This window comes from Delphinus delphis, chromosome 18 (genome assembly GCF_949987515.2).
Source record: "Delphinus delphis chromosome 18, mDelDel1.2, whole genome shotgun sequence".
Classification (NCBI taxonomy): Eukaryota; Metazoa; Chordata; class Mammalia; order Artiodactyla; family Delphinidae; genus Delphinus; species Delphinus delphis.
The window spans coordinates 54,914,235-54,941,439 of NC_082700.1; the positions used below are offsets into that span (position 1 = coordinate 54,914,235).

Consider the following 27,205-nt stretch of genomic DNA (forward strand, 5'->3'; position numbering starts at 1 on the left):
AATTTTTATATTATACTTTATTCTGTCAAATATATAATTATCAAGGCTTTAAGGAGCTGTCAGGGTCTTGGGGAAGACAGACACCTGATTCTGTGCTACGAGGTGGTTAAAATTATATGGAAGATCAAAAAAGGGACTATTAAATCCACTTACTGACATAGAAAAATCAATATTTTCTTCTAAGGAAAGTATTTTTAAACAGCTGAGCTTTGCAAGTTTGTGTGTATGTGTTATAGTTGCCAATGTTGGGTTTGTGAAACAGTTACCAATGTTGTGACTTGAAGAAATAATTTTAATCCCATTCAAATATATATTACCCTCTACATCACAAGGAATTTGTATGTATTGATTACATAACATAGATATGCCCTTTGTGAATGTGAACATTTTCATAGTATTTTGTTTAGAATATTGTAACTATCTAGAGTTTTAAAACATTTAAATGTATAGAATTTTTAGAAACTATTATAAAATATTTGTAGAGTATATTAGTGTTATTCTTACATGTGTAATTTATATTCATTCTTTAAACATATATTTATTGAGCAGGTACTTGTGTGAAGCACTATTTTATTTGTCTTGTGGACATTAGATTTGGATATTGGGGTTTTGTGGGAGAAATACAGATAATGAATTTATGAATGCATTTCCATTTACGATCATCATAACTATTTAAAAGAAAATAAATCAGTAAGAAGTAATAAAGAGTGGAGGGAATGTGTATTTATTCTAAATGTGATGCTGAGACAAGGACAACGGAAAGTAGTTATACAGAAACTTTGATATTATGCAAATTTAAAGCCTTGAGTCAGGGGAAAGCTTGATATGTACAAGAAACTGAACATGGACCATATGAGTAAGGAACACACAGACCAGGTGGCAGTAAAAAACAAGGCTGAACAAAGTCATCTAAGCAATGAAAAAATGGTCAAATTTTCTTCTAACTGCAACAGGAACCTTTCTGAGGGCTTAAGGAAGTGGGTGATATTACTCAATTTGTATTATAAAAAGACAACTTACTGGGCCATATGAATAAACTCAGCCTGATAAACCTTTATGTCCTTCTGCCATTATCTCTCTCTTAATATCCATTCTCACACATATTCCACAGCTAAATGTCTGCATAAATTAGAAAAATCATGCAGTTGTTTTGGATTATGGGCACCTCTTCATGAGTCAATGTTTGTAGTTCACTTTTTGAGACCTGCTTGGGCTTGAGTCTCCTTACAGGTAGAAGCACAGAAGGGTGATGAGAGTTGGTCCTGAAGAAAATCTGCAGTGTCTTGTTAGGCAGCTACCTCAGGGAAGGTCATTACAGAGTTTTCAGGCAAAAGTGAGTTAACAGGGTTGAAAGAGCTGTTTCTACTGGCAAAGGAGACGCAGCAGAATTTAGGGGTCCGATGGCCCCAGCTTCATCAGAAGCTGCCCATGTCTCTATTCTGACTTTCAGGATCCCATTTCTTCCCAATCAATGGCCTCAACTTAACAGAAGATACCCTGTATGGTTGGGAGATTCAAATTAGATTGTAATTCAGTCACTTGTATGATGAGACTCTAGATTTGGTTTTGAGAAACTTCAGCTCTGTGGCTACGGGAGATAAAGGTTTCTTTCGGGACAGATATAAAACCTTTCAGGTCATATATGTTGAGCTTGAACTGGGAATTTTAAACCTTGAGTTCATTCTTTTCTTTCCCAACTTATCCCCGTACAATTATGAGCAACCAGCCAATCTCATTATACTAGTTAGTTTGACAAAATTGTTCTAAGATAGCAGATATACGGTCAACCAGAACCTCACTTTCGTAAGTATTGATATTTAATTAAGAGTATTCAATGATGATACAACACAAAACAGAAAACACACACACATACACACACACACACCACAAAAACTCTCTTTTAAATACATAATGCTGGGTCAATTGAATATCCACACTGGACAAAAAAAAAAAAGAGAAAAAATCTGAGATGAGTGTTTGATCACTGCCTTAAATCATATGTATAAACGAGTTCCAGTAAAACTGTAGACCTAGATGTGAAAGGCAAAACAATAAAGCTATTAGAAGACAGCATAGCTAAATAGCTTCAGGACTGTGGTACAGTCTCCCAATGACACAAAGGAACTACCCATAAGAGGAAAGACTGATAAACCAGACTACATTAATTTTAAGAACTGTTCATTTATAGACACTGTTAAAATGCTGGGAACAGAAACCACAGAAATAGGAAGAATCTATTTTTCAGTACATTAGTATTCAAATATATAGAGAACTACAAAGCAGTAAGAAAAATAGGGACAATAAGAAATATCTAAATGACTAACAAATCTGTAAAGTGGTGCTCAACCCAAATAGTCATAGGGGTATTGTAAACTAAAACCACAGTGAGAGAGTTCTGCACAGCCAGAATGCCTAAAATTGAGAGAAGCAGTAAAAAGCTTAAACGAAAGAAAACTGACAATACGAAATATTGTAAAGGATGGAATTTTCATACACTGCTCTTGAGAGTGTAAATTAGTACACTCTCCATAAAAAGTCTTTTACATATTCTGCTAAAGATAAACATGCATTTATTTTATGAGCCAGCATATTCACCCTGAGAATGTGTCCATCAGAAAAGCCGTCACTCTCTACAAAAGACATGCACGTGAATGTTTTTGAAATATTATTCAGAATAGTCCCAAAAGACATCTCTCATGTCCATTTGTAGAATGGATAAACAAATTGGGATATATTTATATAAAGAAATGTTGTAAAGCAATGAAAATAAATCAATTATACCTATACATAACAACGTGAATAACTTTCACAAGCATAATGTTAACCCAAGAAGCCAGGTGTAAAAAGTACATCCTGCATGATTCCTTTTGTATATAATTCAAAACATGCATTAGCAGTGATGACAATGATTACTTTGGGGGATGGGGGAGGTAGTAGTTATCAGGACGGGCACAGAAGGAGGTGTCTGACATACTCTAACATGCTTGGCCTAGGTAATATTTACATAAGTGTGCTCACTTTTTGATAATTCAATGAGCTATATACATACGTGCCTTTTATCTTTTTCTGGATGTGTCTTGTACTTCAACTTAAAAAGTTATATGAAAATAATCATGCTAACGATGGAAAATAGGTCCTTAACGCTTTAAAAGATAGTTCAGTGAAAACAATCAAGATTACATTTGCATGTATTTAACCAATAGAAAAAAGGGAAGATTTTGAAGAATACCTCATTCAAATCGTATTTTTGGAAAAAAAAAAAAAAAGAGAGACAAGTCAGTGATGATATTTTGCCTGCCTCTGTTGCTGCTTCACATTATGGACTCTCAGTGCCTTCTTTACCACTGGAAATAGAATCATGAATGCCTTTAAAACTCATCAGAGTAGAGAACCAATTCCGGAAATCTTAGAACCAATTTAGAACACTCATCCTTAAGATTCTGTTCTCCAGCACCACTCTCAGTATCAAAATATGTGTCACCAGGGTTCTAGAGCGAGAAACAGAAGGGTATGTCTCTGTGTGTGCACGTGTTTGATACCTATTTATACATTCAATTATGCAACTTTAAATGTTTACCTTTTATATATTCAAGCAGTATATACATGTTACATATATTAAATGTTATAAAGTATATAAAATATATATTATAAACATATATATAACAGTTAAGAGCCGCATCTTTACAGACGACTTGCACGGGGTGGTGGACCGTGAGGCGCGCGCGACGGCAGCCGACGCTTCACGAGCGGCGGAGACGCAGACGCTACGCCACGCGGGCGACGTCACGCGGTCGGCCCGCACCCCGGCTCCGGGCACGCGAGGAGACTGCTGTCAACGCGCCTCAGCAGCAGGCGGGACAGCGCGTCTGGACCCGGCACCAGTCCTCTGCCTGCCGTGGCCACTCCCGGGGCAGGAGCTGAGGGCCTCAGCCGAGCCCTGCCAGATCCAGAGAGTGCAAAGACCTCGGAGCCCAGGTAGGCCGAGCCGACCGGCGCCAGGCCGGTCTTAACTGGGAGAGGGGGTCGATGGGAAGTGACGGGCCTGGGGGCCACGCGCGCCTCGTGTCACTTCACGCTGTGTTGTAACAACTCTCTAAGCATTCTTTTCCTCACAGTTGGAAACACAAATGTAATGCAAGAATAAAAAAAAAAAATGGGGGGGAGAAAAACATATATATATATACATGCACATACATATGTATGTGTTTATGTATGAATGTCTCCTTATACTTTAATTTTTGATAAAATATATATTGAGCCTTTTTGTCATGGGCACCGTGTACCAAGTGAAAACGTCAGGCAAGGACTCCGTCTTTTGAATGCTTGCGTGAGAGTTGAAAAACAGTCAGCAAGCAGGTGATTACATAAAGTGTATCCGTTTGTAGGCTGGGGAAATAGTATGCTCTGAAAGCTCAGTGGACAGCCGTATATAAAACAGACCAAAGATGTCAGGATATAACACATTGATCTCTGCTTTTCCTGGATCCCTACAACCTACTTTTACCTAAGGGCATCCTTACTCTGGTTGTTCTATCACCTTGGAAACTGCTTCCCCTAAATAATTGCATAATTCACTCCTTTAGTTCATGCAGGCCTCTGCTGAGATATTCATCTCATCAGAGTGCTTTTGCCGGCCACCCTTATCTCTTCATGATTCTTTACTCACCTTACCCTAATTTATTTTTCTTCATTACACATGATGTCACTTACTCCTTTGTATGCTTTTGTGTGAGACCCAATAGAGCATGAACTCTATCTGTATTATTTGTTGATGTATTTATTCTTAGTTTCTGCGATAAATCTTGATACAGGGTTGGCCCTCAAAACAAGTTTGTTGAACAGATGAATCAATATATATAATTTAAAATTTGGAAAATGAGTATAAATTAACCTGAGGTGGAAAAAAGGGTGGAGTGAATTTCAGGCAGACAAAAAACTTGAGCCCATAGCCAGACATTCTAGAAAATGTACTTTGAATCAACTGAACAATATTGAGTAACTGGAGTACTGAATGTAAAGCTAAGGATGGAGGCAACAGGCAAGAGGCAAGGCTGAAGTAATCATCGGTATTAATTTGGGCAGAAGGGATTGGAAGGGAAAAGACTGAGGCAGATAGGCCAGTTGGGAGATGTGACAGTAATCTGCATGACAGATGATGGGAGTTGACACTCAGGGAGGTATGGTAAGGTGGAAATTGCACATATAACAATGTTCAGGAAATAGAATTACATACTTTTAAATTAATTTGATTTGGAGGTAAGGAAGAGAGCAAGATCAAGAATAAAGCTTAAATTTCTTGTTTGCAAAATGATGTTATAAAGAGGAGAAGAAACAGGGCAAGAGGTGTGGATTGCGAGTAGTGATTGGAATAGTGGACATTATGAGTTTGAGGTGCCTGTGGAACATCTAACTGGACTCGTCCAGTAAGAAATTTGCTATATGAAGTGGAAGATTGTGTGAGACCTTGGAGCTGGAGATAGACATTTGAAAGCCCGGAAGTGAGCATCGATGCTATAGAAGTGAATGAGATACATCAGAGAGAATGAATGGAATAAAGTGGACGTGGAGACTCTGGAGAGGGGAAGGGAAATAGGCTCCACAGTATGAGTAAAGATTGATTTTATCATAGAGTGAGGAATGTCTCATTATTCATGGAACTGAAGGTAGTTTTATCTTATGGCTTCTATTTTTTTTTAATATTGGCACTATTCTATATAGTTATGTGATATGCACTAGTCTCACTTAAACTTTTCCTTTTGTCATAACACATTCCTATAAAGCACATTCATATAAACCCAGGTGTTTAATGTAGATTTCTTATTATTGAAAATTATGTGACTAAGGACAGGCATCCTTGTATTATTTGTGTCTTGATTTGGCTTTTCCTAGAACCAGATCCAGAGAAAAGAAAATGTGTGAAAGTAGTTTATTTGGGGGGGGTGGGTGCAGGTGACATCAGTATGGGAGTGAAGAAGTTAGTAAGGAAAGGAGCTACAGTTAGTGATAGGTGCACTATCCATCCTGTTACCATTATGCCTGTCTGAAACTTAATTTCAAGGGGGAAATTCTGGAAAATGGTGTAAAACACATTCCTCAAAATTATACCATCTTAAGAGAGATGTTGTATGTACATAAAAACTCCTATCAGACATTAGTTGAGAGATGATCTTGGAGGTGTTAATTTCTTAACTACCACCAGTCTGCAGTGCACATGGGCAGATGACCTAAGATTGGAGAATGCCTCTAGGCAAAGAGATGCTGATGTCAGCACAACACAAGCAAGTGGCAAGACATAAACTGTCTGGACTGGTCACTGAAGAGCTACAGATAGTTTAGGTCTTTCAGTATTTTTTATTATTTTTTTTGGCCGTACGCGGGCCTCTCACTGTTGTGGCCTCTCCCGTTGCGGAGCACAGGATCCGGATGCGCAGGCCCAGAGGCCATGGCTCACGGGCCCAGCCGCTCCGCGGCACGCGGGACCCTCCCGGACCGGGGCACGAACCCGCGTCCCCTGCATCGGCAGGCGGACTCTCAACCACTGCACCACCAGGGAACCCCAGTATTTTTTAATTCATAAGTAGAACCATCCTACTAGCCTGTCACAAATATTTTGTATATAATTGGTTGAATATTTTCAAAATTAATTTTAGATTCAGTAATTATTGAGGCCAATTTTATGCTTTTCTTACGTCTTCAAGCATGCAAGAGTGACTGTGTATTATATAACCAAAACACTCTCCAGAATGCATATTACCCTTTAAAATTTAGTTGAAATATTAGTGAAATAATACCACATCTTAGGTTAATTATTCTAAAGAAACACATTTTACACATCTTAGGTTAATTATTCTAAAGAAACACATTTTACAGCAATAACCAACATATAAATTCCCTTATACTTGAATTGTTTTGAGTACTTTAGAATTACTAAAATGAAGTAAACTTTAGAATAAATTTTCTGTTTCCATAGTTGTTTTATTCCGAGTGTGCCTATTAGCCTAAGTTTCTACCCTTCTCAAATCTTCTATGAATTTGACTAATCACAGATATAGTTGTTGAATGTATTTGTTTAATTCTTTAATTCATTTATTTCATTTAATTGTTTTTGGCTGCATGGGGTCTTCATTGCTGTGCGTGGGCTTTCTCTAGTTGTGGTGAGTGGGTGCTACTCTTCGCTGCGGTGCACAGTGTATTTTCAGTTAATTATATAAAAGGGATCTCAGATGGTGCCTGTATATTTTATATTTGCTTTGTGCTGCTGTGTTGATTTATCGGTTCTATTTTTAGCATAAATTTCTATTATATTTATTACATTTAGTTTGTTTTCTAAAAGCATTTTGCCACATGGTTTTTGTTTATGTTGTTATATCTTATTTGATCAACCTCATTTTATGCAGGAAATATAAAAATTATTGGAAAAGTATGGGAACAAATCTTTAACGGCAATTTCCTAAAAACCAGTTTTTCATCTACAGTCAATATGGAACTAATCATTTTATGTTTTATACCTTTTAAGGTATGTTTATATTTAAAAAGTATGCATTTGAACATAGCCTTGAAAAAGCTCCACCTCCTAAAATATAGAGTAATTTTTATGTTTATTATTTTACCTAATATACAATAGATTTTGTAAAACATTTATTAAGATGATAATCAAAAATTTTATATTTATCTAGGTACCAAGTGTTAATGATGATTGTCTTTAAATTATTTGTATTTGGAATCTTTAGAACTATATTATACAGAAAAAGTATTATTTTAGGTTTATAAATTTTCCTGTGTACCACCAAAATTTTGGTAAGGGATCATTACTGTAAAAAGAATTTTTTTATTGAGGTCTAATTGATATACCAAAAAATGTACATATTTAATGCATGCAATTTGATGAGTTTGGACACATGCATACACCCTTGTGACAATCATTACAATCAAGGTAATAAGCATATCCAACACCTCCAACTGTTTCCTCTTGCCCTGTGTGTGTGTGTGTGTGTGTGTGTGTGTGTGTGTGTGTGTGTGTATTAAAAATACCTACTATGAGATCTACCCTACTGACAAATTTTTCAGGCCCACAATAGATTACCATTAACTGTAGGCACTACATTGTACAGTAGATCTCCAGAATCATTCATTTACATAATTGAAACTTTATACCCATTTAACAGCAACTTCTTGTTCTCCCTACCCCAGCCCCTGGCAACCAGCATTCTACTCTATGCTTCTATGAGTTTGGTTACTTTAGATTCCTCATATACATGGAATCATGCAGCGTTTGTGCTTCCTTCTATTACTGGCTTATTTCACTTAACATAATGCCAAGTTCATCCATGTTGTCTCAAATGGCAGGGTTTCCTTCTCTTTTAAGGATGAATAACACTCCATTATACATATATGCCACGTGTGCTTTATCCGTTCATCCATCAATGAACATTTAGGTTGTTTCCTAAATTTGGCTCTTGTGACTAATGCTCCAGTGAACATGGAGTGCAGATATCTCCTCAAATCCTAATTTCAATTATTTTGGATATGTAGTCAGAAATGTGATTTGTGGATCGAATGGTGATTCTATTTTTATTATTTTTTTTGAGGGACCTCTATGCACCATAGCAACTGCACCAATTTACATTCCCTCCAAGAGTTCCAGTTTCTCCATATCCTTGTCAATACTTCTTATCTTTTGTCTTTTTGATAATAGCCATCCTGGTAGGTGTGAGGTGATAGCTCATTTTGGTTTTAATTTACATTTCCCTGATGATTACTGATGTTGAATACCTTTTCATATACCTGTTGGCCATTTGTGTGTCTTCTTTGGTGAAATATCTGTTAAGGTCCTTTACCCATTTTTCAATCAGTTTATTTGTTTTTTTTTGTTTGTTTGCTATTGAGTTGTCTAAGTTTTATACATTTTTTGATATAAATCGCTTATGAGATAATATGGTTAGCAAATACTATCTTCCATTCCATAGGTTGCTTTTTCATTCTGTTGATTGTTTCCTTGATGCTGCAGAAGCTTTTTAGTTGATGCAGTCCCACTTATTAATTTTTGCTTTTGTTGCCTGTGCTGTTGGTGTCATATCCAAGAAATTATTGCCAAGACCAGTGTCCAAAAGCTTTTCCCCTGTTTCCTTCTAGGAGTTTTACAGTTTCAGATCTTACATGCAAGTCTGTAATGCAAATTGAACTGATTTTTGTGTGTGGTGTAAAATAAGGTTCTAATTTTTTTTTTTTTTTTTGCATGTCTATACCCAGTTTTCCCAACACTATTTGTTGAAAGACTGTCCTTTTCCCATTGTGTATTCCTGGCACCCTTTTTGAGAATCAGTTGACTGTGTATATGGGTTTATTTCTGGGGTCTTTATTCTATTCTGTTGGCCTCTATGTCTGTCTTTATGCCAGTACCATACTTTTAAAATTACTGTAGCACTGTAATATATTTTGAAATCAGGAAATGTGATGCCTCTGGCTTTGTTCTTCTTTCTCAAGATTTCTTTGGCTATTTGAGGTCTTTTGTGGTTCTGTATGAATTTTAGAATTGTTTTTCTATTTCTATAAAAAATGTCATTGGGATTTTGATGGCTATAGCATTGAACCTATAGATTCAATATGATAACCACATTAACGGACTGAAGGATAAAAATTACACAGTCATCTCAATAGATGCAGAAAAAGCATTTGACAAAATTCAGTATCAATTCATGATAAAAACTCTCAATAAATTAGGTGTAGAAGGAATTTATCTCAACATAATTGAGTCATGTATAACAGGTCCACAGCTAACAGAATATTCAGCCGTGAAATATCTTTGAAAATTTGAAATCTTTTCCTCTAAGATCTGGAGCAACTCATGGATGCACACTCTACAGCTTCTAATCAACATAGTACTGGATGTCCTAGGTAGAGTAAGTAAAAAAGGTGTGCAAATTGGAAAGGAAAAGTAGAATTTTGTCTGTTTGCATATAGCATGATCTTATATATAGAAACCCTGAAGACTACACACACACACACACATACACACACACAAACTGCTAGAACTAACAAATGAATTCAGTAGTTTCAGGAAAAACAATCAACATAGAAAAATGCTTTGCGTTTCAAATACTGTAACAGTGAACTATCTGTAAAGAAATTTAAGAGATCATTTCAAAATATCATAATAATACTGAGAAGTCAGTAAGCTGTTAAACTGTAAACTGAATTTTTAAAAATATACTTAAGAATATATTTGTTAATTAATGTTATGCTGGGCAATTTTTGCTATGATTATATTATAGCAAAATGCTGTTGCCTTCAGAAAGTCATAATCAAGGAATGAACCATAAAACTGAGTGAATCACACAAATAATCTTACGTAATTAGACATGCTTCTTGTGGTTAAGTGTCAGTTTTTCAGTTCAGTCTGTGTTCTTAGCCTATGGTTCCATCGTAGACTTTTTAAACATAGTTCTGATCATTCGGAAATTCCTTGTGATTTATATTTCATTGAATTTGACTCATGAGTATTAGCTGTAGATGTTCAGATTGGAAATGCAACATAACAAAATACAGAGAACTTTCATAATATAGCAATTACGATTCTATATATTAATAATTAAAATATCAAATATAGTTAAAATATCAAATTATATTCAAACCATTGAACTAGAGGAGATATAAGAAAGGAGTGTATTTATAGTAATCATCAGAATATGATATGTTTTTATTATTAATTGTAGAGTGGTATTTTCCATCTTGGACATCAATTGAATGGATATAAATTGTAGCATTGTTTATAATTGGTTAATAAACCAAGACCTCTATTGAACATTGAGCACTTAAATAAGGCATGAATAGAAGACATGGAATCTTCAATTTAGGTTATAGTTAGAAATGTTAACAATTTCCATATATGTGGATAGTTTAAATAGAATATGAAGTTAAACAATGCCTGAGATGTTCCTCAAATATTTTTTTTAGCTCTGTACCAGCTAATTTTAAAATTATAACATTAAAGATGTTTCTCAAGTTTGCCATGAGTCTACTCCTCTTGCTACTTCTCACTCCTTGGGGCTGTGGCTGGTAGCTTTTGACATCACTTCCAATGACCCCACCTCTTCGATCTCATGTTCTTCTTTAAGCTTAGTCCATTATTTGTGAGCTGGGCTTAGTGATTTGGTTCTAATTAATAGAGTATGGAAATTAATGGGTTATCATTTCTGGTATGAGCTTAACTGTGACTTTCAACTTGCCTGCACTCATTTTCTCTTGCTGTTATTCTGTCTTGCTCTCTTGTTTGATCACTCTGATGAAGCAAGCCATGTTGTAAGGTAGTGTATGTAGATGAAAATGAGTCAAGAAACTGAGAGACAGTTATAGCCAAACCTCATGAAGAACTGAGGTCTCAGTTTAACAGCCTGTGAGTGACTGAAGGCTGCCAACAACCACATGAGTGAGTTAGGAAGTGAATCCTTCCCAGTGGAGACTGGAAGTGAATGTACATTTGTGAGAGACCTAGAGCCAAATGCATTGACTATACCACTTCAGATTCCTAACTTACAAACATTGTGAAATAATAAATGTTGTAAGCCACTAAGCTTTGGGATAATTTGTTATTGTAGCAATCAACAACTAATATATAGGCATGGGCTAATTTATCTATTCCCAAGGATTAATTTCTCATCAGTTTATTTATAAACTAAAATTCAAGTTACACGACTCTGATGTCTGTTGAAATTCACACCCGTATTTCAAAATTCTCATTTTATGTCTACATTTTTACCTCTTAGGAGCCACAATACCAATCTAAACAAAATTGAACTCATCTTTTTTTTCACAAAATTCATTTTCTCTCTTAAACCTTAGTTCATGAAATGATACCTTAATCAAACCAGTTTCCCATTATAGTGTTTCAGATTTAGAAGTCATTCTTAGACCTCTCCCACCCTCTCATGAATCTACCATATGATCTTGAAAAAATATTAAGTTTATTTTATTCTACTTTTAAATGCTTCTGGAGTCCTTCTTATAACTCCTGTTTGTACCTGAGTTTAAAATATTGTCAATTTGAAAATGAATTGCTATACAAGCTGCATGAGGAGTATCCATTTTTGGTATGGCAGTGAAAATTATATTTTAAAAATAAACATCTCACAATTGGTTTCCTAACACTTAAAAAACCTCTCATTTCTTTCAGGTAAAAGTCAGACCTTTAATTTGGATTTAAAGGATCTGATAAAAATGTCCTTTTTAACTCTAATGTATCAATTTTTTGTTTGTTTTAGACATAAGCTCTTTGAAACTGTCACAATTTTCTATATTATTTATTTCTTTATCCTCAGGCATAATTCTATTTCTTTTCAATAAATTCATGAAAGAATGAACAAACAAATGATTAAACATAGTATTGCACATTATAGCCTTCTTAATATTAGGATTATGTTAAGAAACACTCTATTAAACACATTGACTTGTAAAGACAGAAATGTGTGAATTTTAGTCCCAACTTTGCTATTAATTTCATGTCTTTGACATTCAGAAAAATATTCTATAGATAATCACACTGGTTCACTACACTGATATTTCACTGTGATTGAACCTGGTGAGCTAGAAGAATAAGCATTCCAGATGCATTAGTAAGACACATGAATGCAAGAGGGTGGAGAGACACATAAATGAAAAAACAACAAGAAGGGAGTTAAAACAAGAGAGTACATACTAAGAACGTTTAACATACGTTAACATTGAGGATGAGTCAATATCTGACCATGTGCTTCAGGCAACTGGCCCCAGGTCAAACTGTGTATTCTAGTATATGACAGTCTCTCCAGGTAACTGTGTGTATCAGCTTACTTCATGAGTTGAACATCATGTGGCCACCACTGCTAAGAGAAAATCCTGAGATCTCAGTACTCCACTGATGTTTGCAAATGCTATTGCTTGGCAGAGGGGAAAAAAAATCAATAACTCACTCACTGGATTAGCTTTCCTGCACCATTATGCCAAAGTCTGGAGTGGAGTGAGGTTCTGCCACATTCTCCGTCTACCTTTATGATACATTGCACAGTCAAAAAGAGCCATGGAGATAGATCTTTATGCTTCCCTTCAGTATCTTTTTGTATAAATCCAGTGAGAAGAAATTTTGAGGGCTTTTGGAATGTAAGAGCAAACTATTTTTACCACCAAATTATCTTCTATTTTAATGGAAATAGGGTGAATGATATATAGGTGGATATTAATTTGTCACCTCTACTCTGCTTAGATTTACATTTTGTCTACTATACCTTTACATATCACCAAGGTACCTACCCTGACAAATATAGAAGATCATTTTAAAATCATTAATATAGATTATACTAATTTATTTGAAAAATGTTTGCGTTCAAAATACGAAAAGAAATACACAAATTGTACAATATCAACTTCTAAGTTTAAATTTGACAATGTTGTCTTTAAATTTATGGATTATCAACTGCCATTAATTTTCCACCATTGCTAATTAAATTCCTTTTAAAATGTAACAATCAGGAAGAAAATAGCCAACTTTTCATGCTGGTTGGAGTTTTACATATTCGGAAAGCTAAAGTAGAGGAAACACACAGGTGGAAGCTGCAGGTGTATCCATCTTCCTAGATTTATTTTGTGATAATCATGTGGTTGATTGCTAAACTGGATGGTGTCAAGTGTGGTAAAGGGCCTGAGATTTACCTGATTTGCAAACTAGCAAATAAGCCTGCCATGGTTTTATGTTTGCTGACAGAAAACATGAGACACCCATAACAGAGAAAAAGGACTTTGTTTCTCAGATACAGCAAGAAGCATAAACGTCATAATTATATCAGTTTCTCTCCCCGTCCCCTATCCACTTCCCGAGCACATAATGCTGGTGGGTAGAGCTGGGTGCAGCAGTGGGCTTGTGTCGCAGATGGAAACCCCAAGATTATAAAACCTCAGTCTTTTATAATGAACTGCAAGCAAAGCTATCCAATCTATTACCCAGAGGGAGAGCTTATATTTATTAAACTGAATAGCAAACAGTTCTGCCCTCATCATCTCTATCTTCCAAAGCTGTTCACTATGTAACACCCTTAAAAGTAATCCAGGAAGAAAAAATAAATGTTGTCAGTGTCTCTACTTTGCAGTGTCTCTACTTGCAGGTTTGATGAAGTATGAGAGACACCATGAACAGGAAGGCAAACCAAAAATGCAGTTGACTGTATCGTGTGAATGCATGGTGAGAGATGGGGATAGAGGTAGGGCTTGGCCAGAAATATATCTGTATTTTCAACTGCCAATCTTTGAATTTCTGTCATAAACTAATCAGTTATTAAACATTTACTGACCACACACTATGTAACATTGCCTTAAATTATAATTTCTTACTTTAAAGAAAGCATATTTTGTTAAAAATTAACAAAATTCAGCGAACTGGTGCCTGCCGTTAACACACGTGTTTTAGTCATCATTTTATCGTCTAATGTGGTTCTAAGCTGAGAACAAGTTATAAAAATGGGGATAGGGGCTTCCCTGGTGGCGCAGTGGTTGAGAGTCTGCCTGCCGATGCAGGGGATGCGGGTTCGTGCCCAATCCGGGAGGATCCCACATGTCGCGGAGCGGCTGGGCCCGTGAGCCATGGCCGCTGAGCCTGCGCGTCCGGAGCCTGTGCCCCGCAACGGGAGAGGCCACAACAGTGGGAGGCCCGCGTACCGCAAAAAAAAAAAAAAAAAAAAAAAAAAAAATGGGGATACTGAAAGGAGAGATTCTGACAGAGGTGACTTCTGAGAGTCCAAGTGTCTCCAAGGAGTAGTGAGCAGTCAAAAAAGTATTACGAGAGAATGTGTTGTATGAACTCAGGAGAACATTGGAATGAAGGTGGGAAAATGTTCCAATCAAGCCTCTTAATTTGAATTGTCCTGTGATTTGCCCTCATCACTTAAGCTGGTTGCTTTCTTAAGAAAATCATTTCGTAGGCTAACAAATCACTTTAATTGCATTTTGGTTGAAATTACATTACTGTAACTTCAAACATGTAACTGAGTACATCATCTAAGAAGACTATTCTCACTAAAAATCAAAAGGACAATTTCTCCAAGCAACAGTGATAATGTATTTATGGCATAATAATTCAGACCTCAGTCTCTGGAATTAGATATTCTTGGCTTTAACCCATTACCACTTACTAGCTCTATGAACTTAGACAAGTAGCCTAATTTTTCTGAGTCTGATTTTTTTCCTTTGTAAAACAGGAATTTGTACTTAATGCAAAAATTCGTTGTGAATATTTAACAAGTTTATGCATGCAAAGAACACGGTGTTATACTGGAATGATTCTATAATTCTATTCTCTTAATAAATAAGCAGTATTTCCATAATTAGCATTATTATTATTTTAAAGAGCAGAGGAGTAACGCTGGGTTAACTACCTCTGAGAAAAATAGAACAAACAAATATTATAAAGTAAAAATAATACTTATAGAAACTAGAGAGAAACCTGGAAGGATGAAATATATACTGTATAGATAATTCCATAAATTTGGAGGTAAGGTAGTAAAATTTCTGAGAATAAAAAAGATAAGATCTTGTTTCTGTTACCTAATTGAAATCAGTTGCATCAAAAGGCATCCACAAGAAAATATATAACAGGGAACTGGAAATACATTATTCAGGATGACAAAGTTTTTGAAACATGTCTGGCTTAGGAGCCTAAAGAAATGAAATATGAAAAGTAAGAAGATGAGGGTTATGTCTCCCAAAATAAAAATACAGTCTCCTTTACTGTTATTTATGAGGCCATATCTGATGTTCACACAGTTCCAGTGTCCACACCATTTCAAGTTTGTTGCAAACCCATAGGATCTGGATTAGAAAAGCCCACTGCAAAGTACTCTGCTTTCCTTCCCTCAGCTGTCTAAATTTTAGGCACAATTTTAGGAACAATATTGTCAAAGGATTAAATAGTTAGAGATCTTATGTGGCTTAATACTCACTATCAACATCAGAAAAGCTTTGGATATGTCAATGTGTGATCTTAAAGATAAGTAATATTAACTCTTCACTTTACACATTGAGAAAATTCAATTCAGAAATCGCAAACATTGCCTGTGTGAACCCTAGATCTAAAAAGACTCTGTGTCCATGCTGCAGTCCTTCTATTATTCCATAATCACCCCTCATCAGAATACTTAAAATGACATGGTCAAGTATACCAGTGATGGAGGAAGTTCTGAGAGAATCGATGTATAGCCAAAAAGAGCCATAATGAGAAGTGTTGATGGACTCAGAGGACCCTGCTGTAGCCACCTAGACAATCAGCAGTATGTGTGCTTTATTCACCTTTGTGCCTCCACACATACTATCACAGGGCTTTGCCTATCCAGGTGTTCAATAAAATGCTCACTGAATTGATTTGCTCTGTTTGAAATTCCAATTAAGTTGTCAACACCACTTAATATTTCTTTATCTCAGACCCTCCAGAGGTTCCTCAGAATCAGATAGCAATGAAACTGATTCTGGTTGGAAAGGTAGTTATATGCCTTGCTTTAAGATGTTTGTTCTAATATCTGTTCATCTGTGTCTCATGAAATCAAACAAAAGAGCTTTGTATTCCCTGTTGCCAGTATTCAGCATTAGTGCTCTCAGAAAAATAGTACAGAGTGAAGATCCAGTTTTAAATAATGGTAATTATAATGGAGGTTCCTGGAAGAACTCTGTATATGTTCCCATTTTGTAAAATTTTTATTTCATTTATAATCTCACTTGTGCTCCCCACTAATCTACTGTTGATTGGTTGATTGACTCATTTATTCCACAAACACTATTGAGTATTTACTCATTACTAGCTAGTCAGCCTGGGTGCTGGGAATTAAGTGATTAACAGTCTTTGGCTTCAAGAAGCTGGGGATCTCATAAAAGAGATATACTTTAAAATTCAGAAATAAGGATTTATATTAAAATTTGTGCCATTAGATTATAGCTATAACAAGGAGACTTACCTAGTGTGAGGTTTATGGAAGATTTCCTAGGAAAGCAAATTTAAGGAGCTAAGATGAGGAGAAATTAACCCATGAAAAGAAGAAGAGAAAGCATGCCTGACAGAGGAGGACTTGAAATTCTGAGAATGTGAATAAACCTATATCATATTTGTTAGGAAAAGATAGTAGCTGACTGAAAAGAGTGAAGTAAATTTAGAGATGAAGTCATAGCTAGTTGCTGCAAGGTTTTGTAGTCTAGAGGAGAAGGCATTGTAGTTTTAAGCAGGAAATCTCCCTTATCCAAATCATATTTTAAAATACTTCTCTGATACTTAGTGATGAACCAAATGAAGGGCTGCAAGAGAGGACAGAGCAGATGAGTTAACAGGGTACTGCAGGGATTTTTTTGTTGTCTTTTATTGAAATATATTTGATATATAACATTGTGTAAGTTTAAGTTGTACAACATGTTGATTTGATACATTTATATACTGCAGTATGATTGCCATTGTAGTGTGTTAAATAGCACCTCTATCAGGTCACATAATTGTCATTTCTTTTTTGTGGGGGAATGATTAAGATCTAGTTTCTTATCAAGTTTAATTTTTATAATATTATTATCTATAATCACTATACTGTGCATTAGATCGCCAGGACTTATGTATCTACTAGTTGCAAGTTTGTACCCTTAAACAACATCTCTCTTATTTCCCCACCTGGTAACCACCATTTTATTCTGTTTTTAGAGTTCAGTTTTTTTTTTTTTTAATTCACACATAAGTCATATCATACAGTATTTGTCTATCTCTGGCTTATCTCACTTAGCATAGTATCTGTCCTCAAGTTCCATCCATGCTGTCACAAATGGCAAGATGTCCTTTTTTCTGATGAATACTATTTCACTGTATGTATATATACAACATCTTTTTTATCCATTTATCCATTGATGGACACTTAGGTTTTCCCATATTGTGAGTAATAATAATACTGCAGTAAACATGGGAATGCATATATTTCTTCAATACCCTGTTTTTATTTCCTTTGGGTATATACCTAGAAGTAAAATTGCTGGATCATATGGTAGCTCTATTTTTAATTTTTTGAGGACTCTTCATATTGTTTTCCATAGTGGCCGAGGTTTAAGCTGAAGAGAATGGTGACTGTCACTAATGTCACGGTGCTGTAGTTGAATAACAGAGAGATTTGATCAATATTTCAGGAGTGGAATCAAACAGTTGGTGATTGATTCTGAGGAGGGAGAGAGACAGATACACACACACAGAAAGTCACTCTCAGATTGTAGGTACAAATATCTAAGTGGAGAGTACTCTTGGCTGAGATTTAGATGGTTTTTCAGGTATGTGTGTGTGGGGGGGGGGTGGGGAAGGAATGGGCAGGAGAAAATCAGCAGGGTCCCATGAATTGATTTAAGGACTCTGCCTTTGTATTTCTATTGGGAACAAAGAAGCTCATAGTAAGTGAATAATTGAATATATGATAGAGGAATTTAGAAGAGCAGGCAGGATAGGAGATTTAAAATTGAGCAATGTCAAAAAATAAGTCAATGCATGTTCCAGATAATTTGAAAATTTAAAGTACTTTTCTTTTTTCTTCAATTATTAATTTTTGATCCTAATATTAAGCATGTTAACTTGCTCAAATTTCCAAATTCCTTTGACAAATTAATCAGTTAATACTTATTTAAGCTACCTAATAAATATTATGTATAACAGGAACAAAAGAGGAGTAAGATTCAAAGATAAAGAAGTTATTCTGTCTGGCCTCCTAAATTTATATATGTGTGTGTGTGTGTGTGTGTGTGTGAGTGTGTGTGTGTGTGTGTTGGTGTGTTGGTGTGTGATATCTATATCTATGTGTATATCTATATATATCTGTATATCTAAGTATGCAATCTATATATTTCTATCTATAAATATATTGGTGAATCCCAGTGTATGGAAAATATGATAAATTCAAGCTTTTCACATTTAATGTATAGAATTCAGATGAAGGAACTTGAGTGGGCTGACTTCAACTGCAAAGCCTTTATGTTTTCTGTGATTTATCGGTGTGGAATTGGTTTTGAAAAAAAAAAGTGCTCAAGTTGTTTTGAAAAAGCTGTTTTTACCCTGTATGCTCTTTTGACAAAAAAAGAGAAATAAAGCGATTTAAAACCTTTTAAATGATGCATCTATTGCAATATAATAAGAGGCATCACACTGTTAAGAATAGCATCAAATCCCATATCAGGTCAGCTATTACCTTTTCATTCAGTTCAAAATGACCTTATGGAATGGGCTCCATACTGTGCGGAGTCACATACAGTAATCTAGCTTTTAAAATGCTGTTTATATATTGTATTTCACTCTTCTTGAAGTAAATGTCAATTGTATGCCATTGAGTTGATAAAAAATGATTGCCAACAGAAATATTCATATTAATGAGAAATTAATATGTTAATGAGAAAAGGATATGTTATAATTTGTGTCTGGGATAAACTTTTCATTACCATGCAATGTATTTCTCATGTCGTTATCACTTATTTATACACAATGTATTTGTAAATATCATGCCATTTTTGGTTTCTAAAAATGACTCTTTTAAGGAAACATTTTAAAGTTCTTTAAATCCTGCAACCTTTTGGGGGCACTATATAGTTCAATCATTATATCTTCTAAGGGAAGAAAAATAATACAATGTCAGGTGGGAAATTATTATATATAAGTATGTTTCACTGTAGTGATTTTTCTTTTATTTCAAGTATATTTTCTTAGAGTTTCAGGTTTGATTCTCTTGTATGTGCTTTAATATCAGTAACTATGGCAACAAGATTTTAAATGCTGTCTGTAGTATAAGTAAAGGGAAAAATGGAGAGAATAAAACCTTAGAAGAACATATCAGTCCTTTTACTGCCATTGTGAATCACAAAAATAATTTTCAGAATTGTGCTGTCACTTATGCAGGTGATGTATCTTGTATGTCACAAAGAAGTTTTGTTTTAGTTTTAACTTTAGTTTTTATTTTTTACTATGTAAGTTTCCAGTTTTCAGGATTATAATTCAGCATCTGTATACACTACAAAGTAATCACCACCACCAAGTCTAGTTTCCATGTATTACCATACAGTTGACTCCTTTCACCTATTTTGCCCACTCCCAACCCCTCCAATTTCTTTTTTTTTCTTTTTTGCGGTACGCGGGCCTCTCACTGCCGTGGCCTCTTCCGCCGCGGAGCACAGGCTCCGGACGCGCAGGTCCAGCGGCCATGGCTCACGGGCCCAGCCGCTCCGCGGCACGTGGGACCCTCCTGGACCGGGGCACGAACCCGCGTCCCCTGCATCGGCAGGCGGACTCTCAACCACTGCGCCACCAGCGAAGCCCCCGTCCAATTTCTTTATAATTATCTGTACTTCTTTACAGGCCTTTATGTTTCATGTTACAATTTTGTGTGATGACTGACATTAAATACATACATACACAGAGTCCATTTCCTGAATAGTGATAGGAGGAGATCTGTGAAACCAATTCCCAGTAGAACAAATATAACTGAGGAAAGTTATATTAAAGAAATTAAAATCACTGGGAATTATCCTAAAGATATAAAGCAAATGAATAAATATTTATTCAAGAAAATATACTAGGGAATTCCCTGGTGGTCCCGTGGAGAGGACTCAATGCTTTCACTGCCATGGGCACGGGTTCAGTCCCTGGTCAGGGAACTAAGATCCCGCAAGCTGCTTGAGGCGGCAATAAGTAAGTAAGTAAATAAATAAATAATTTTGATTTAAAAAAAAAAAAGGAAATCTACTAAATATCAGGAAGAGAAAAAGAGAGACTGTATAACTTGAGCCATGGTCTGTTCCCAGCCTCCATGCTGAACCCCTGTTCCATTCTGGGCAGCTGTCACCAAAATGGGAGGTCTCTCTTTCCATCCAGATCTTAGTTAAGAGCTATGGAATCTCTCCAGAAGTGTGGTATCACCAGCATTTTCTCACAACCCTAGGTTCTTGTTGCTTAAGCAAACCCCAGGAAAACCTTGCCCCAGTGCAAAAACCTGCCACTGTACCTCATTCAGGGGAGGAAGACTCAAAGTACTTCAACTACCCTCACATGGGCTTACAGGTTGGAGGTACCACACAGGGAGAGTCAAGCTGAGAAGACCAGAGGCTATTTCTAGCATCCATTTATATCCTAGGCATGTCATTATAAGAGAAGCAAGCAAGTGTTCCCAACCCCATCTTCAGAGCTCAGATTTTTTTTCCCAGTGAAAGGTTTAGGCCATAAGAACAGAGGTCACCAGAGTTCTCCCCCAAAGAACTGACTTTATTTTGAAGAGCACGTAGGCAAGATTTAGCCTAGGGCCCCTTCAAAAACAAGAGAGGTTTTAATGGTAAGCAACCAAGGTAAAGGTTAATATCTTCATGAGAATGAGCTAAACTTTAGATCAGTTAGTTTACCACAGACAACAAGGTAAAAAGACAGCCTCCTGGAACCAGGAGAAACAAAAAAACTTTCAAACTTTCAAGATAGCCTCAGAAACTACCTCTGCAAAGGAACCCAAGTGAAGTTGGATCACTGTGTATTAACTTATGCTCCAGGGCATTGATAGAAACTATAACAATCAGCTATCAGTTTCGCTCTCTCACCCACCGCTTACCTCCTGCTGTGTGGCTGGGTTCCTAACAGGCCATGGGCTGGTACTGGTCCACGGCCCAGGAGTCGGGGACCCCTGATTTACAAGGCAGAGGAAACAGGTGCCACAAAAAGAGATCAGCCAGTTCATTAAACAAATGAACAGGTAAACAACAGCAAAATTGGCAAGTCCTAGAGGCACCTTAAAAATATTAAAGGAAACTTTTCAGGCTGAAAGCAATAAACCCAGAGAGGGAAATTCAAATCCACAGCAAACAGTGAACACCAGTGAAGGTAATTATGTAACACAAAAGACAAACAAATGTATAATGTTTCTCCTTTCTTCTCTTAGCTGATTTTTAAAAAGAATCGTGTGCAACAATTTGTATATAATTATATGGATCCGTAGTACATAGAAATGTAATATATTTTACAATAAGAACATAAAGGAGGTAAGTAGAAGCAAAGCTGTATTGGAGTAAGGAAATGATACCATATGATAAGTCAGATCCATAGATACAAATGAAAAGAACCAAAATGATATATTAGCAGGTTAATACAACAACCTCTATAAATATGTACTTACTCTCGATTTTCTATATAAACTTTTGTCAGTGATACACAATTATATAAAATAATAACTGCCATAATGTATGGCAGACAAATCCAGCTATATCAGTTAATATCATTAAATTCTGAATGGATTAAACAATCTAATTAAGGCAGAGTTTCAGGCTGAATAGAAAACAAACAGGATCCATATATAGGCTGTCTATAGGAGACACACTTTAAATCCAAATATACAATTAGGTTGAAAGTAAAAGGATATAAAAAGATGTCATTGCAAGCAGAAACCTAAGAAAGCTGGAATGGCTATACTAATATCAGATAATATAGACTCTAAATATTTCATCTTTGTGCAAAGCTTTTTATTATAAAATTAAGTTTGAAAGAGTATATTACATCAGAAAGAATACTGTAGCAAACGTCTTATTGTAGGGATAATTTAAACCCCAAACATTAGATACATGGAGTGTTTTTTCTCTGGTTTACTGTTAAGTCATCATTTAGTTTTCTTCCTTCCTTCCTTTACTTTTTTCTTTCTTCTTTCCTTTACTTTTTTTCTTTCTCTCTCTCTTTCTCTCTCTCTCTCTCCCCTCCCCTCCCCTCCCCCTGTCCTTCCCTTCCCCTCCCTCCCTCCTTCCCTCCCTCCCTCCCTCCCTTCCTTCTTTCTCTTTTTTCTTTTTCTTCTGCCTTACATTTTCATACTTAAACCTATATATCTAAAATTCAAAATTCTGAATCTCAGCTTTGAAAATACATATTTTATCATTTTATATATAGACTTTTAATACATTATTTTTCATATCTTCTTGAATTTTATATATTTGAATATCAAATATATAAACATTTTTCATATAAATGTCTAATCTAGTATTGTTCACATATAAGTAGAGCATTGATTAATCAATAAAAATGATTATTTTGTTCAGTATATCATTTAAAAATAGTTTATGCATATATGTTAATTTGAAAAAAATTAAAAACAAGTTAGCAATTAATATGTTTCAAGTATTGTCACAATAGTTTAACATTAATGCATTTAATTTTTACAGCAATCTTGTATGTTAGTTTACTTTTATTTTACAAATGAGGAGCCTGTAGTATGGTGAAGTTAAATTACACACCCGTGGTCACAAAATTAGCAGCTGGTTGAACTAGAATTTTAACTCAGAAGGTCTGGTTTCGGGACTTCCCTGGTGGCGCAATGGTTGAGAGTCCACCTGCCAATGCGGGGGACATGGGTTCGAGCCCTGGTCCGGGAGGATCCCACATGCTGCGGAGCAACTAAGCCCGTGTGCCACAACTACTGAGCCTGTGCTCTAGAGCCTGGGAGGCACAACTGCTGAACCCACGTGCCACAACTGTTGAAGCTTGAGCGCCTAGAGCCCATGCTCTGAAACGGGGGAAGCCATCACAATGAGAAGCCCGCTCACTGTAACAAAGAGTGGGCCCCACTCGCCGCAGCTAGAGAAAGCCCATGTGCAGCAACGAAGACCCAACACAGCCAAAAATAAATAAATAAATAAATTTATTAAAAAAAAAAAAAGAAGGTCTGGTTTCAAAATCTGAGGTCTAATTTAAAAGTGCTAATTTTCTCAATAAGTAGTCACATTATTTTAAGATGTCATTACATTGCTCTAGAAATATAACCTTTTTGGCCTATTAGAGGAAAGGTTGTGTTACATGATCTAAATAGTTTTTAATATAGATGGCTTCTTTTTCACCACGTGAAACTATAATCAGTATAAGTGGTTTATCATTTATAAACATTAAACTGAGTCTTTTTTTAACATCTATATAAGCTGTGTCTTTTCATTTAATTCTGCAATATAATTTTGACTTTGACCCGACATACTGTCACAGAGGATTAATAAATAACAGTAGTAAATGTATGTTGAATACCTACTATCCTCAAGACACAAATATAGTTTGAACCAAAAGATACCAAATTTTATGATGAAATTTAAATCATTTCATTGCATTAAAGCCAACTGTTCATTTAGAAATATAAAATTTGAAGAGTATTGCATGTCTGTATCAAGGAGGTTATTTTAAAATTAGTTATCAAAGAAATATTAATTTAAATTGTCAATTCTTTTTACTACATAGTTAGAAATAAATACCCAATTCCATAAAATCAATGTTCCATGCCCCCCAAAAAAAAACTAGGTAGAAAAAAAAATGCATTGTCATTTTTGGATGGCACTGAGGTATACATTGACTGTTACACAAAAGCACTCATGAAATAGAATTGTATCTTCTTATTCTAGCATTAAATAACTTCTTTTGATGAATGCCAAAATCAAGTTAGAAGAAACTATTAGACTTCTTTTAGAAGATGAGGTAGAATTAAACAAAATCCACTTAAGGATTTTACAGTATCTAATTTCTTCTTAATGTTCTTCTCCTATAATTATATACATGTAAAAATATTATATAGTATATAAGATAAGGTGTTGAATTTCAGATTAGTAAAAAATAATCTGTAAATTTGCTAACTTCATATTTGAAATTTAAATGAAATTTTCTAAGACTATGGGTTTGACTAATTCATCAGAGGACTTATTTTAAAAATAATGCTTTAATTTTTTGATTACACAGTTCAAGTGTTATATAGTATAAATTTTACTTTACCGGGGAACCCAATTTTACCAAAACATAGCCTGGTTAATTTTCTTTCCTAATTAGAATTTTCTAAGTATTCATTGTCAAGGACTCAAAAATTAATTATACCGTTGTTACAATATTTGTTTTTCATATAGCTCTGTTATTTAGTGTTTTCACAATGATACCAACTACTAATTTATCTAATTTATGTTTGTTCAATTTATTATAACATTTTATTAACATAATCACTCTATAAGTACACTAAATGACCAAGACTTTTATAATCTTAATTGGTGTATAATATGTTTCATGTAGAACCTTTAATTTGCATTATTGGGCAAATGATATATTTTGTATTTCATAAATAATTTTACTTTTTATTTTAAATTAATAGCAACACTGGCATATCACTTCTATTCAGTTGTGATATTTTACTGTTTTTGTTTAAATAAATGTTTAGTAACTTAGCACTATCATAAAAATATCTTAGAAAAAATGTTCATCTATAATACAGTAAATACATCTAAAATAAATTTGTGTACTCTGAGATGCATATTATATGCCAATTTAAAGCATATTGGAATGTTGAACAAACCAATGTCCACAAGCAGATTGAGTCAAAAGCCTTGAGGGTAAGAAAATTATTTTTATCTAGGCATGACTGATGAAATAAGTTAATGAATAGATTTTAAAAAGTTCATGACTACTTGTCAACATTATTCAAATTTATTAATTAATTTACCATTTATTATTAAAGGTAAGGACCTGGAGAAGAGAACTCAAATACACTTCTGTTATATGGTACATGTTCATTACCTTCTAAAAATTTAAGGGGAAAGTAATGCTATATAAGGTCCAAAAATCAGGAGAAATAAAAAAGACAAATTGTGTGTGTGTGTGTGTGTGTGTGTGTGTATATATATATACACATATATATTTGACTTCTTTAATGACTTTTACTTGATGCTTTTGACTTCTTTTTTAGTTGATGTAAATTAATTTTTGAATAGCTGCATTTACCAGTTCCTAACAAAGACTGATAAATTTACTGATAAATTTACATTTGAACTGTGAAAAAAATGTCCAACTTTTACTAACAACAACAGCAGCAAAAAGCAAACAATACAAAATAGGACAAAACTATGGTTTTCAATGGTTGGGAAAATATAATCAATATGTTAAACCCCTGTAAAACATTTATCTATATTGATTATCTATATTGATATATCACAGTTGTTGAAAGGGGAGAAATGCTTGTGTGCAATGACATGAGTTTTATATTTAATATTAGAAGGTATAATATTATTTAAAGACAGACTATGTTAAGGTAAAGATGCATATTGTAAATCTTAAGCAATCACTCACACACACATGCACACCTGCCCATGCATACACACAGACCCACATGCACACACACAAGCAGGCTTAGCCGGTAAACATATTTAACCCAATACAAAGCAGAGAAAAAAATACAAAAATTACAAAGAACAAATTGATAAATAGAAAACAATTACCAAGATGGCATGTTTAAACCCAAATACATAGATAATTCAATTATAAGCACAATTGTCCAAATGCACCAATTAAAAGGCATATATTGTCAACAATATGCTGCATACAAGAAGTACATCTTAAGTACAAAGATATATATATATATATATATACACACACACAACTTAAAAGAAAAGGATGGAAAAATAATTCATGCAAACACTTATCAGATAAATTCCCAATTGGCAGTATTACAAAAATAAAACTAAACTTTAGGAAAAGAACTGTTACCAGAGGGCTTCCCTGGTGGTGCAGTGGTTAAGAATTTGCCTGTCAATGCAGGAGACATGGGTTCGATCCCTGGTCTGGGAACATCCCATATGCCATGGAGCAACTAAGCCCGTGTGCCACAACTACTGAGCCTGTGCTCTAGAGCCCACAGGACACAACTACTGAGCCTGCATGCTGCAACTACTGAGCCCACATGCCTAGAGCCCGTGCTCCACAACAAGGGAAGCCACTGCAATGAGAAGCCCACGCACTGCAATGAAGAGTAGCCCCCACTCGCCACAACTACAGAAAGCCCACGTGCAGCAATGAAGACCCAACAAAGCCAGAGAAAAAACTGTTACCAGAGATAAAGGGATATCTCATAATTATAAAAGGGTCAGTTCTTGAAGAAGATTTTAAAAGTCGTAAATGTATATGCATCTATTAATACAGCTTCAAAATATGTGAAGCAAGAACCGACAGAAAATGAAGTGGAAATGAATTTCAACAGGAATCTCTCAGTAATTGTTAGTATAAGAAGACAAAACATCTTTGAAACTATAAAAGACTTGAAGTAAGGTAATTGAAATAATGTAACCACTCCAAAACAGTAGAAAATCAGTTTTCTCAAGTTCATTTGAAACATTCAAATATGTCTGAATAGATTTGAGGGATGAAATCCTATAAATCATGTTCTTT

At 35.1% G+C, this 27,205-nt stretch overlaps 1 pseudogene; it reads left to right on the forward strand.

Moving 5' to 3' along the window:
- LOC132413625 (protein enabled homolog) overlaps nucleotides 1-27,205 on the forward strand; it is a 119,127-nt pseudogene that overhangs the window by 8,074 nt on the left and 83,848 nt on the right.